Below are 13,891 nucleotides of genomic sequence, written 5' to 3'. Positions count from 1 at the left end.
GAGTACTTCAGTTTTTGCTGGTTGAGAACTAAGGAGTCAAGCTGCAAAGCAGAAGTGTGCAAATAGTATTTTACATGGTACTGTGTGGCAACTATAGACTGTTTTAGAGCAATAACTGAAGAATTTGTGAATTCTTGTGATGATATTGTTCAATTCCAAAAAATTTGCCAATACCTGCTTCACAGGTCATATGTTATTTCTGAATGAAACAATAAATAAATACAAACACAAATATTTAAAAAAATTTTATTCACAATACTTGCCAGGTATAAATTACATACAGAAGTAAGTATGTACATCCACTCAAAGTACAATATGAGAAAAGAGAGTCACTTGGGAGTCTGTCAATTTCTCAACACTTCCTTAAACTGTGGGTGGCTATTTTTTTCTCATACTGCTCTTCATACTCTGATTGAGATTTTACATTACTGTGTTGTATCAATCTGTACATTTATTATTTTTTTAAGGTATACTGTAGCACCATCACTCTTTACAATGATTCATTTCAGCTCTCTTGATCCACAATGATAAGCTTTTGACTGGCATAAAAATATGGATAAAATGATGATGACCATAAAATAATTTATGAAAGGAATGTAATGAAGATGCATATTTTCACCAACACTGCCACATTTCAGTTGGTACCATCAACGGTAACCTTGACACTCATATTGCAAAGTTGTTTTAAACAACTTTCAGTCTTTATAACATGTTTTTATGCATGACTTACAGACATAATAAGTTTCATTTATTGTAAACATGACAACATTTATAGAAGAAGAAACTATTTTACATAGCACCTTCCTTGAGAGTCATTTCCTGGGGTTCATTTAACCAGAAGAGTTTGGGTTGTCATGCTTTGGCAAATTGTTACTGGACTTCATTTATTTATTTGTACACATCATTTCTCATTTTGTATCATATATGAAACATTTTCTGAGGTTTGTACTTGTGGCCTGAAAGCATTTGCACTACTTTTGACATGCAATAGAGCTTCAGGTTTCTGTTGTGTATTTCACATACACACATCAGTACCGACAGAAACTGATGATCCTGCTGCCCCTACAGAGTGGGTGGGTGGTGGAGCAGCAGGATGCAGACTGAAAAAGTAAACAAGAAAACAATATAAAACACAAACACACACACACTAAATTCACAAGAAATTTTTAGTAAAATGAGGAAGTAGTGGAGCTGATATTACAGTTTACATTCTGGATGGGAAGGGAGGGAGAGAGGAGGTGTGTGTGTGTGTGTGTGTGTGTGTGTGTGTGTGTGTGTGTGTGGTGGGGAGGAGGAGCAACAAACTGGAAAACTGTAAACCTTACCCTGAGAAAGTGGTTGCAGAAGTGCTAGAAGGAACAAGGTACCGAAAATGAAGATTTTATAGTTCATCCTAATAGACATTCCTTGGTTTTCAGATATTTAACTTTTCATGCCTTCTGAGGTGAAGCAAGCTTGCTCATTTATGGGACATTAGGATATAACTTAAATTCATTTTTTAAAAAATCATAGATACAAAAACTGTTCAATTGCTGAAAGCATTAAATTCATCACGTTCAATAAATTAGCAGGTTTTGCCTACATTCAATAAATTAGCAGGTTTTATCTTCTCCAAATCAAATATTAGCTACAGTTAATATTTACTATCCAGAACCATTTACTTTAATAAAATATAACATACTAAAGATTTTAATTTGTTCAAGCATGCTCTTTACACAGACTCTAAGTTCATTATCACATGCTTATATAAGTTTTTGCAGAATCTATGGTCCTTAAATACACTTCTACTAAACATATAGCTAATTTACTATCAGCATTATTATTTGGAGACAGTGGGGGAAAAGCCTGATATTTTATACTTTCAAGAATTGTTCTAAAACATTCATTTTTCTGCTACTATAATTCATATGTCTGAATTGATGACATTTATGTGGTGTCACCACCAGACACCACACTTGCTAGGTGGTAGCCTCTAAATCGGCCGCGGTCCATTAGCATACGCCGGACCCGCGTGTCGCCACTGTCAGTGATTGCAGACCGAGCGCCACCACACGGCAGGTCTAGAGAGACATACTGGCACTCCCCCCAGTTGTACTGCCGACGTTCATAGCAATGGTTCACTGACAAATACGCTCTCATTTGTCGAGACGATTGTTTGCATAGCCTTCAGCTACATTTGCTACGACCTAGCAAGGCGCCATATTCAATTGATAATTATTATGTGAAGCATGTATCATCAAGAGAGATGTTCTACAATTGTGGATTAAAGTTAAGTATTACATCATCTACGTACTTTATTTGCAATTCTCAAGATATTGTCCTGTTCCAGACCTCACGCCAGTCAGTGTGTAATTAAACGCGTGCATTTCGGCCTCCTCTAGAAACACAGTGTTGGCTCTTCTGCCAACATTACAAAATGGCGACGAAGATTTAACGGTTGTATTGCTCTAATTTACTTGTCATGGCTTCGCCACAATCTCCAGATGTACTGTCCGAATTTTATCGCTTGCAGAATCAGCAGACGCAGGCCTTATTGGATGCCCTTGGACAGCTCGTCCAGGGTCAACGTGCAATGCAAACCGATGCGGCGGCCTCCGCTCCACCGCTACCGCAGCCACAACACGCAGTTGCACCACCTTTTCGTCCGTTTGATGCGGCACTGGAAAGCTGGACGGAGTGGTCACGCCAATTTGGATTCCATCTCGCCGCCTACAGAATTCAAGGTAATGAGCGGCATCCTCAATTATTATCATGTGTCAGCGTCCAGACGTACCATGTGACAGTGAAATTGTTTCCCCGACGCGACGTAGCAACTCTGTCCTACGACGAAATTTTGTCTGCATTAGATGCATATTTCAAGGAATCGGTCAATGTAGTTGCAAAAAGGTATACATTCTTTCGTACAAAACGTACGGCCGGTCAAACTAATCGGGAGTGGGTTGCAACTTTGCAAGGCCTTACAAGGGATTGTGCTGTTGAGTGTGAATGTGGACTCCCTTATTAAGATACTATGGTGAGTGATGCAATTGCACAGAACGTTTCTGATCTTCGTATGTTGTTGTTGTTGTGGTCTTCAGTCCTGAGACTGGTTTGATGCAGCTCTCCATGCTACTCTATCCTGCGCAAGCTTTTTCATCTCCCAGTACCTACTGCAACCTACATCCTTCTGAATCTGCTTAGTGTATTCATCTCTTGGTCTCCCTCTACGATTTTTACCCACCACGCTGCCCTCCAATACTAAATTGGTGATCCCTTGATGCCTCAGAACATGTCCTACCAACCGATCCCTTCTTCTGGTCAAGTTGTGCCACAAACTTCTCTTCTCCCCAATCCTATTCAATACTTCCTCATTAGTTATGTGATCTACCCACCTAATCTTCAGCATTCTTCTGTAGCACCACATTTCGAAAGCTTCTATTCTCTTCTTGTCCAAACTATTTATTGTCCATGTTTCAATTCCATACATGGCTACACTCCATACAAATACTTTCAGAAATGACTTCCTGACACTTAAATCAATACTGGATGTTAACAAATTTCTCTTCTTCAGAAACGCTTTCCTTGCCATTGCCAGCCTACATTTTATATCCTCTCTACTTCGACCATCATCTGTTATTTTGCTCCCCAAATAGCAAAACTCCTTTACTACTTTAAGTGCCTCATTTCCTAATCTAATTCCCTCAGCATCACCCGACTTAATTAGACTACATTCCATTATCCTTGTTTTGCTTTTGTTTATGTTCATCTTATATCCTCCTTTCAAGACACTGTCCATTCCATTCAACTGCTCTTCCAAGTCCTTTGCTGTCTCTGACAGAATTACAATGTCATCGGCGAACCTCCAAGTTTTTATTTCTTCTCCATGAATTTTAATACCTACTCCGAATTTTTCTTTTGTTTCCTTTACTGCTTGCTCAATATACAGATTGAACAACATCAGGGAGAGGCTACAACCCTGTTTAACTCCCTTCCCAACCACTGCCTCCCTTTCATGTCCCTCGACTCTTATAACTGCCATCTGGTTTCTGTACAAATTGTAAATAGCCTTTCGCTCCCTGTATTTTACCCCTGCCACCTTTAGAATTTGAAAGAGAGTATTCCAGTCAACATTGTCAAAAGCTTTCTCTAAGTCTACAAATGCTAGAAACGTAGGTTTGCCTTTCCTTAATCTTTCTTCTAAGATAAGTCGTAAGGTCAGTACTGCCTCACGTGTTCCAGTGTTTCTACAGAATCCAAACTGATCTTCCCCGAGGTTGGCTTCTACTAGTTTTTCCATTCGTCTGTAAAGAATTCGTGTTAGTATTTTGCAGCTGTGACTTATTAAACTGATAGTTCGGTAATTTTCACATCTGTCAACACCTGCTTTCTTTGGGATTGGAATTATTATATTCTTCTTGAAGTCTGAGGGTACTTCGCCTGCTTCATACATCTTGCTCACCAGATGGTAGAGTTTTGTCAGGACTGGCTTTCCCACGGCCGTCAGTAGTTCCAATGGAATATTGCCTACTCCGGGGGCCTTGTTTCGACTCCGGTCTTTCAGTGCTCTGTCAAACTCTTCACGCAGTATCATATCTCCCATTTCATCTTCATCTACATCCTCTTCCATTTCCATAATATTGTCCTCAAGTACATCGCCCTTGTATAGACCCTCTATATACTCCTTACAACTTTCTGCTTTCCCTTCTTTGCTTAGAACTGGGTTTCCATCTGAGCTCTTGATATTCATGCAAGTCGTTCTCTTATCTCCAAAGGTCTCTTTAATTTTCCTGTAGGCGGTATCTATCTTACCCCTAGTGAGATAGGCCTCTACATCCTTACATTTGTCCTCTAGCCATCCGTGCTTAGCCATTTTGCACTTCCTGTCAATCTCATTTTTGAGACGTTTGTATTCCTTTCTGCCTGTTTCACTTACTGCATTTTTATATTTTCTCCTTTCATCAATTAAATTCAATATTTCTTCTGTTACCCAAGGATTTCTACTAGCCCTCGTCTTTTTACCTACTTGATCCTCTGCTGCCTTCACTACTTCTTCCCTCAAAGCTACCCATTCTTCTTCTACTGTATTTATTTCCCCCATTCCTGTCAATTGCTCCCTTATGCTCTCCCTGAATCTCTGTACAACCTCTGGTTCTTTCCGTTTATCCAGGTCACATCTCCTTAAACTCACACCTTTTTGCAGTTTCTTCAGTTTTAATCTACAGGTCATAACCAATAGATTGTGGTCAGAGTCCACATCTGCCCCTGTAAATGTCTTACAATTTAAAACCTGGTTCCTAAATCTCTGTCTTACCATTATATAATCTATCTGATACCTTTTAGTATCTCCAGGGTTCTTCCATGTATACAACCTTCTTTCATGATTCTTAAACCAAGTGTTAGTTATGATTATGTTGTGCTCTGTGCAAAATTCTACCAGGCGGCTTCCTCTTTCATTTCTTAGCCCCAATCCATATTCACCTACTATGTTTCCTTCTCTCCCTTTTCCTACACTCGAATTCCAGTCACCCATGACTATTAAATGTTCGTCTCCCTTCACAATCTGAATAATCTCTTTTATTTCATCATACATTTCTTCAATTTCTTCGTCATCTGCAGAGCTAGTTGGCATATAAACTTGTACTACTGTAGTAGGTGTGGGCTTCGTATCTATCTTGGCCACAATAATGCGTTCACTATGCTGTTTGTAGTAGCTTACCCGCATTCCTATTTTCCTATTCATTATTAAACCTACTCCTGCATTACCCCTATTTGATTTTGTGTCTATAACCCTGTAGTCACCTGACCAGAAGTCTTGTTCCTCCTGCCACCGAACTTCACTAATTCCCAATATATCTAACTTCAACCTATCCATTTCCCTTTTTAAATTTTCTAACCTACCTGCCCGATTAAGGGATCTGACAATCCACGCTCCGATCCGTAGAACGCCAGTTTTCTTTCTCCTGATAACGACATCCTCTTGAGTAGTCCCCGCCCGGAGATCCGAATGGGGACTATTTTACCTCCGGAATATTTTACCCAAGAGGACGCCATCATCATGTAATCATACAGTAAAGCTGCATGCCCTCAGGAAAAATTACGGCTGTAGTTTCCCCTTGCTTTCAGCCGTTCGCAGTACCAGCACAGCAAGGCCGTTTTGGTTCGTATAAGGGAACAGATTTTGAAACTAGTCAATCCCTCCCTTCAACAAGTGATAGACATATTGGATAGGTAAGACACACTTGACTTTGCTCAGGAATCATTTGAAACTTCGCCAGCCGTGTGTCACGTTAACCGGCCTGCCGGGCGAGCTGCACGGAACAGTAAACAGCCCTCGCGCCCGTCCGCGCAGCCACGTGTGCCGCGTAAGCAGGCAAATGCAGTGCTAAAATCATGCCCGCGGTGTGCTACTAGACATCCGCGTGAGAATTGCCCGTCACGCCAAGCTATTTGCTTTTTCTGTAATAAAAAAGGACATGTTCAGAGTGTTTGCCAGAAAAAGCTCAGAACGGACACTCACAACCATTCCAGACCCTTTGCTTCGCGCCGGAATCGAACCAAGAATACTCAGGCTCGTGAACCTTCGCCCATGAACATTCATGTAGTTCATTCCACTCCGCCCAGTGCCACTCTCTCTAACGGTGACTGTGTTCGTCCCGCAAATAGTGTGCGTCGACATCGACGGAAATCAGAAGTCGCAAGTGCTTCTGTACCAGTGTCAGTTCACGTTTCACGAGACAGTCCCTCTTGTCGTCAGCAGGACAATAAACTTTTTGTAGATTTGGACATTCATGGCAGCGTGATACCATTCCAGCTCGATACCGGAGCTGCGATTTCATTGATCAATAAAGACACGTACAAACAACTGGGCACACCTCCGTTGCGTGCCGCAAATGTTAAGTTAAATAGTTATTCCGGTCAGGATATCCCTGTGTTAGGACAGTGCAGCCTTCTTGCAACATACAAGGGACAAACACAACTCATGTCATTTTATGTCCTTCGTTCTTCTTCTACAGTGAACTTGTCTGGCTTAGATTTATTTCAGTTGTTTAACTTGTCTATAGTAAATCAGGTCCTATCAGTGAACCAGACTGTGCCTTCAGCCAGTGTTTCTCGTCTATGTGAAGAATTTCCAGACATTTTTGCACCGGGCCTTGGTTGCGCTAAGAACTATGAAGCACATTTGGACCTGAAAGTAAATGCGCAACCGAAATTTTTCAGAGCACGCAATGTTCCCCACGCATTGCGTGATGAGGTCGCAAGAACATTACACGATTTGGAATCACAAGGTGTGATTGAACATGTGCAGGCTTCTCTCTGGGCATCACCCTTAGTAATTTTGCCAAAGCCTTCCGGTAAATTGAGACTTTCTGTGGAGTTCAAAGCTACAGTGAATCCACAATTAGTGATTGCAACTTATCCTTTACCCCGCACGGAAGATCTTTTTGACAAACTGTGCCCAGGTAAATATTTTTCGAAGTTGGACCTGGCAGATGCGTACTTGCAAATACCGGTGGACGAAGAATCCCAGCGCGTCTTGGTGGTTAACAAGCATCTTGGTTTGTATCGATTCAAAAGACTACCATTCGGGTGTGCATCTGCCCCTGCATTGTTTCAGCAATATCTGCAAACTGTTTGTGCTTCGGTCCCTACTGCAGCAAACTATCTGGACGATATCGTGATCTCCGGACAGACGGAAGAAGAACATTTAGCCAATCTCAGAACATTATTTCAGGTCTTGCGACAAAATGGTCTTCGCTTGCAGAAGGACAAATGTGTGTTTTTGGCTCGGGACTTACCCTATCTGGGCCATGTAATCAATGCCCAAGGCACACATCCCAGTCCAGAGCACCTCCGTGCCATACAAGACTTGCCTTCGCCGCAGAATTTGAAGCAGCTACAGAGCGTGCTGGGAAAAATTAATTATTACCACAAATATATCCCACATGCCTCTTCCATTTCAGCTCCGCTTCATCGCTTACGCTGTAAAGGTGTTCCGTTCGTCTGGACGACGGAATGCGAACGCGCCTTTCGCCAGTTGAAATCGGCGTTGCTTTCAAATACTTGTCTTACGCCATTCGATCCCAAGAAGCCCCTTTTGTTGATGGTGGATGCATCAGATTTCGGGATCGGTGCTGTCCTTGCGCACGAAGATGGCTCGCATGATCGCCCTATTGCCTTTGCATCCAAATTGCTCTCGTCTGTGCAAAGAAATTATTCACAGATCGAGAAAGAAGCCTTGGCTCTCATATTTGGTGTTACAAAGTTTCATTATTTCTTGTATGGTCGTCACTTTACCATCATCACAGGCCACAAACCTTTGACGTCACTTTTTCATCCGAATAAGCCTGTACCTCCACGTACAGCGCAGAAATTCATTCGCTGGTCTATTTTCCTCTCGCAGTACCGCTACGATATCTTGTATCGGTCAACTGCTAAGCACGGAAACGCCGATGCATTGTCCCGGTTGCCTGTTGCTGAGGATAGAGCATTCGATTCTTCCGAACTTGCTTGCATGTTCATTGATGCGGAAACTGATGACGTGGTCGACTCGTTTCCGATTGATTTTCGTCGTGTAGCTACAGCCACAGCTGCTGACCCTGTCCTTGCTACCGTTTTGCGTTTTGTTGCTACGCAATGGCCCTTGCCGAAATCACGAATCGAGGATCCGTTGGTTTGCCGATTTTTTGTTCACAAGGAGAGACTTTTTGTACGACTTTGTGTTTTGCTGTTGCGTTCTGATAATGATCAGTCCCGGGTCGTGGTCCCTCGTTCATTACAGTCCTCTGTCTTACGGCTTCTCCACCAAGGACATTGGGGTATAGTGCGAACAAAACAACTTGCTCGTCTGCACTGTACTTGGTTCGGAATCGATGCTGCGATTCGAATATGTCCTCTTCTTGCATGGCGTGTGCCGAACGACAATCCGCACCGCCGCGGAAATTCTTTGCATGGCCGAAAGCCACTTCCCCTTGGCAATGCTTACACATCGATTTTGCTGGTCCATTCTGGAATGCTTGATGGTTGGTTGTTGTCGATTCCTTCAGTAATTTTCCTTTTGTTGTCAGGATGTCTTCCACGACGTCTTCAGCCACCATCCAAGCGTTATCCGCTATCTTTTGCATTGAAGGTCTTCCACAGACTATTGTTTCCGACAATGGCCCACAATTCATGTCCGCAGAATTTCAGTCATTCTGCAAGGCCAATGGTATTCAACATCTGACAACCGCACCATTTTCGCCTCAGTCAAACGGTGCCGCTGAACGATTGGTCCGGACATTCAAGTCACAGATGTTGACGTTCAAAGAGTCGCATTCTCGGGAGGACGCGTTGTTGTTCTTTTTGTCTTTGTATCGCTCTCAGCCCCGAGATGGTTGCTCGCCGGCTGAGTTGCTCCACGGTCGTCCTCATCGAACCTTGATGTCTTTGCTGCATCCGCCGCATCACGTTCCTGTGCAGCGGCCACCGCCTGCTTTTGCTCCAGGCGACGTTGTATACTATCGCAACTATCGAGGTTCACGGCGTTGGCTCGCTGGGCGCATTCTTCGCTGCCTCGGCCGCGCTATGTATCTGGTTTTGGGGGCCTTTGGTGAGGTGCGTCGGCATCTCAATCAGCTGCGCCTCTGTCGTCGCACGGGTTCTGCCGCTCCCCGTCTGCTTTCAGCGACGGTGCCGTCCGGTCAGCGCCCTGGGGACCCATCTACTGGCTCGCCTCATCCCCAGGTATTGCCGACGCTGCCTTCCATATTGCCCCATGGCGCCGCGCCGCCGCCTGTTCTCTCGTCGCCGCCGCCCGCAGTGGACGCTTCGCTGCAGCTGCCAGGCGCCTCCCTGGGTCACGCGCCGCCGATCACTTCCCGTGACCAGCTGTCCTCCGACTTGGAACTCTTGCCGGCTCCGGACCAGATGTCGTCTTCGCCCGTGGGCTGCCCCGCCCCGATGGAGGTCGACCCTTCGGCCCCTCCTGTCTCTCTACGGGCGCATACACCGCATGTTGACGTGCACCCCGGACTAGGTTTTCAGGCGTTTCCTAGCTCCCCTCGGACCGAATGGCCGGGTGCGGGTGGCACAGCCTTACCTGTTGTTAGGCTCCCCACCTCGTCGCATACGTCAACATGGGGTCCTCGCCACAGCGGGCAGAAGCCTTATAACACAACCGTCAGCGTGTAATTAAACGCGTGCATTTCGGCGTCCTCTAGAAACACAGTGTTGGCTCTTCTGCCAACACTACAATTTATTTTCCAATAGTTATAACTTATTTAAACCTTCCTTTGTGACTTCGTTATACCACCACTGGCTAATTACGTCTGTTCATAAGTCCATTATTATGGAACTAAAATATTACCTTGCTGGTACTTGCTGATACTGTGATTGTGATTACAATGAGTTTCAGGCAATTAGTCCCATAAAGAGCTACTGTTGTGGTGTGTGTGTGTGTGTGTGTGTGTGTGTGTGTGTGTGTGTGTGCGCGCGCGCAACCATGAGAACATTTTTATACAAGTGAATGTAGGTAGGTCTAGAATGGGTTCTGCTCAGCCCCTTGAGGCGAAATGAGGAGCTGCTTGAATATAGAAGCATCAACACCATCATGATCCATCAACTGGCAATAATATTTGAAGGGATTGGTGACATGCTGATCACATGTCCCCCAATGGCATATCGGTCCTTGTACTGCCTTGTAGGCAGCCGTCGGCTAACCGGTACAGGCCTGAGTCCTAATCCATGAATACTGTTTTATTTACAAATGAATGTCTGGCAAATTTCATACATCAGTCCACCTTCTTTCTATCTGTTTTGTGTTCAGAAATCGTCAACTTTTTACAATTTTTAGCCAGTTCCTGTGCTAAATCACTGGCAAGAGTGCACTGGAATAGATAAGCAGGGTATTTCAAAATATGTTAAATGTCTTGCACCTGGCTGTAACTGCAAAGCATAAAGGATGCAACCACTTCAAAAATATTTAGAAGAAACCCCCCCCCCCCCCCCCCACACACACACACACACACACACACGTCACATGGTGCAGGTCAGCCATCTAAAGCCTCAACACTTTACTGCCAGTGCTATGATTCTCTCATGTAAAGCCCTGAATTGAGATCTTTCCCTGATATATTCTCTCCATATCAACCACCAACCTAATATCAGTAACATCCTTGTCAAACAATATGACATTTCTGGACATTCCTATCCCAGGATTGTCACTCTTACAATTGTTCCAGCTGTTAAGTCTGGCACATGCACCCAGGCACATAATGCAGGAGGGTTAAAGTAAGTTTTCCAGAATTTTTTGATCGAAACTGCAGTAAGAGGCCAGTCTGGAATGTGAATCATTTTTACAAACTCACATCTTGAGGATAGGTGGCTTATAAGTTTGTAACCACTACAACATTTTTATTTATGAATCAATTTTATTCAATTTGATGTGTTTTGGAAAGCTAAAAGAATCAACTATAATATAAACTTATTAAAATGCTGTAATTATGCATCAAATGTTTACAAATTTGTAATGAAAGACATCTCCACTGTGGGTGTTGCCTCAAATAACACCTATTATCATATTTTCCAACACAAAATCAGAAGGGCGTTTTTCCTTTTTGGGCAATTCCATGTCAAATCAACAAGTGCTACAACCCGACCCCCTCAAATTTTTTTGAAATTAAGTATGCATATATTACTCATAAATCATGACACAAATTAATTTTTTCACATTTTTTTGACGAAAAGTTACCGAGTAATGGACCTTCAAAAATTGAAAAGATGACAAATTTTTGACTCGTGGAACAATGTTGTTTTATTTACAACTCGTGTTCTAATTAAGCTAGAACAATAAAATTTACTTCGTTGGAACGCTCTTTTAAAGAGCTTTTATATGATACCAAACATCATTAGTTTAATATATATACACAAATTGTTAAGAAAAAACAACATTGTTGGATTTACCGAATTTTGAAAAACTGTATTTTTAAAATTCTCAAGAAAATATATGTTAAAGATACACTTTACATTTACATATTCTGAAAGTTTCAACTTGGGATGAGCATGGGATTACTATCAAAAGCAGTTTTACGTTAAGGGTGGTGCTTTAAAAATTCGTAAAAAATAATTTATTTTAGATATTAGGCCTACTTCTCACCAGCTGTATGTTGTTTTTAAATGTGGAAATTAAAAATAACTTATAACTGACAAAAGAACATGTTTTATGCTTCTGTAATTAATAAATACAAAATGAAAACTTAAATAAATAAATAAATACAGAAAGATGAATACCTGAGATCAGACCTAAATTCAGTTAGTAATTACCATTATTTACAAATAGGCATCCTATTAGTGCACTTCTTCATACTTCGAACTAATCAGTCTGTTGCACATCAACATTTCTGCACTGGATAACTTATATGTTCGCCCTGTAGCATTTTGAGGGTTCACAATTGCTACTACTTCCCTACTGCTTATGGAAAGAATGTCTGGATGACTCAGAGATGTAAAAGATGGTGACTGTCCATGTGGATGTAAAAAACTGTGATTTCATCCTTCTCCTGATTTTTTTCAAGTACACGGGTTAACCACCAGTGTCCATTATAATCACAAGCAACATATCCTTTTATGTCTTTGAACGGTATTGTACCGCTGTCAGAAACTGATACCAGTTCAATTTCACTATCATCAGAGTTTGAATACACTTTCGTTATTATTTTGTCCTTGTTAAAAGAAATAAAAGTGTGAAGTTTTTGTGTCCCTACAATTTTTCAGCATTTCTCAAATCTCTCCATAAGTTTCATTTCTTCATTTTTGTGATCTTCTTTAGTAGCGTACTTGAAGTTCATTCCTTCTATGTTATCCTCTGCAAACATATAAAGTTGTTTTGGTGTCATTATTTGATCACTGTATCACCCCCCCCCCCCCCCCCAATCAACCATGGACCTTGCCATTGGTGGGGGAGGCTTGCGTGCCTCAGCGATACAGATAGCCATACCGTAGGTGCAACCACAACGGAGGGGTATCTGTTGAGAGGCCAGACAAACGTGTGGTTCCTGAAGAGGGGCAGCAGCCTTTTCAGTAGTTGCAAGGGCAACAGTCTGGATGATTGACTGATCTGGCCTTGTAACAATAACCAAAACAGCCTTGCTGTGCTGGTACTGCAAAAGGCTGAAAGCAAGGGGAAACTACAGCCGTAATTTTTCCCGAGGGCATGCAGCTTTACTGTATGATTACATGATAATGGCGTCCTCTTGGGTAAAATATTCCGGAGGTAAAATAGTCCCCCATTCAGATCTCCGGGCGGGGACTACTCAAGAGGATGTCGTTATCAGGAGAAAGAAAACTGGCGTTCTACGGATCGGAGCGTGGAATGTCAGATCCCTTAATCGGGCAGGTAGGTTAGAAAATTTAAAAAGGGAAATGGATAGGTTGAAGTTAGATATAGTGGGAATTAGTGAAGTTCGGTGGCAGGAGTAACAAGACTTCTGGTCAGGTGACTACAGGGTTATAAACACAAAATCAAATAGGGGTAATGCAGGAGTAGGTTTAATAATGAATAGGAAAATAGGAATGCGGGTAAGCTACTACAAACAGCATAGTGAACGCATTATTGTGGCCAAGATAGATACGAAGCCCACGCCTACTACAGTAGTACAAGTTTATATGCCAACTAGCTCTGCAGATGATGAAGAAATTGAAGAAATGTATGATGAAATAAAAGAAATTATTCAGATTGTGAAGGGAAACGAAAATTTAATAGTCATGGGTGACTGGAATTCGAGCGTAGGAAAAGGGAGAGAAGGAAACATAGTAGGTGAATATGGATTGGGGGACAGAAATGAAAGAGGAAGCCGCCTGGTCGAATTTTGCACAGAGCACAACATAATCATAACTAACACTTGGTTTAAGAATCATGAAAGAAGGTTGTATACATGGA

The 13,891-nt window shown here is 42.4% G+C and overlaps 1 protein-coding gene across 1 annotated transcript in view; it reads right to left on the bottom strand.

Moving 5' to 3' along the window:
• Nucleotides 1-230: 230 nt before the first annotated feature.
• LOC124794734 (mediator of RNA polymerase II transcription subunit 23) overlaps nucleotides 231-13,891 on the bottom strand; it is a 212,273-nt gene continuing 198,612 nt past the window's right edge. Inside the window, exon 23 of the mRNA XM_047258334.1 lies at nucleotides 231-1,100. The gene's annotated coding sequence lies outside the window, so the exon portion shown is untranslated. The remainder of the gene's footprint in view (nucleotides 1,101-13,891) is intronic.

Source organism: Schistocerca piceifrons, chromosome 4, assembly GCF_021461385.2.
Source record: "Schistocerca piceifrons isolate TAMUIC-IGC-003096 chromosome 4, iqSchPice1.1, whole genome shotgun sequence".
Lineage (NCBI taxonomy): Eukaryota > Metazoa > Arthropoda > Insecta > Orthoptera > Acrididae > Schistocerca > Schistocerca piceifrons.
The sequence above is the reverse complement of the archived record's forward strand: the minus strand, read 5'-3'. Positions and strand labels throughout refer to the sequence as shown.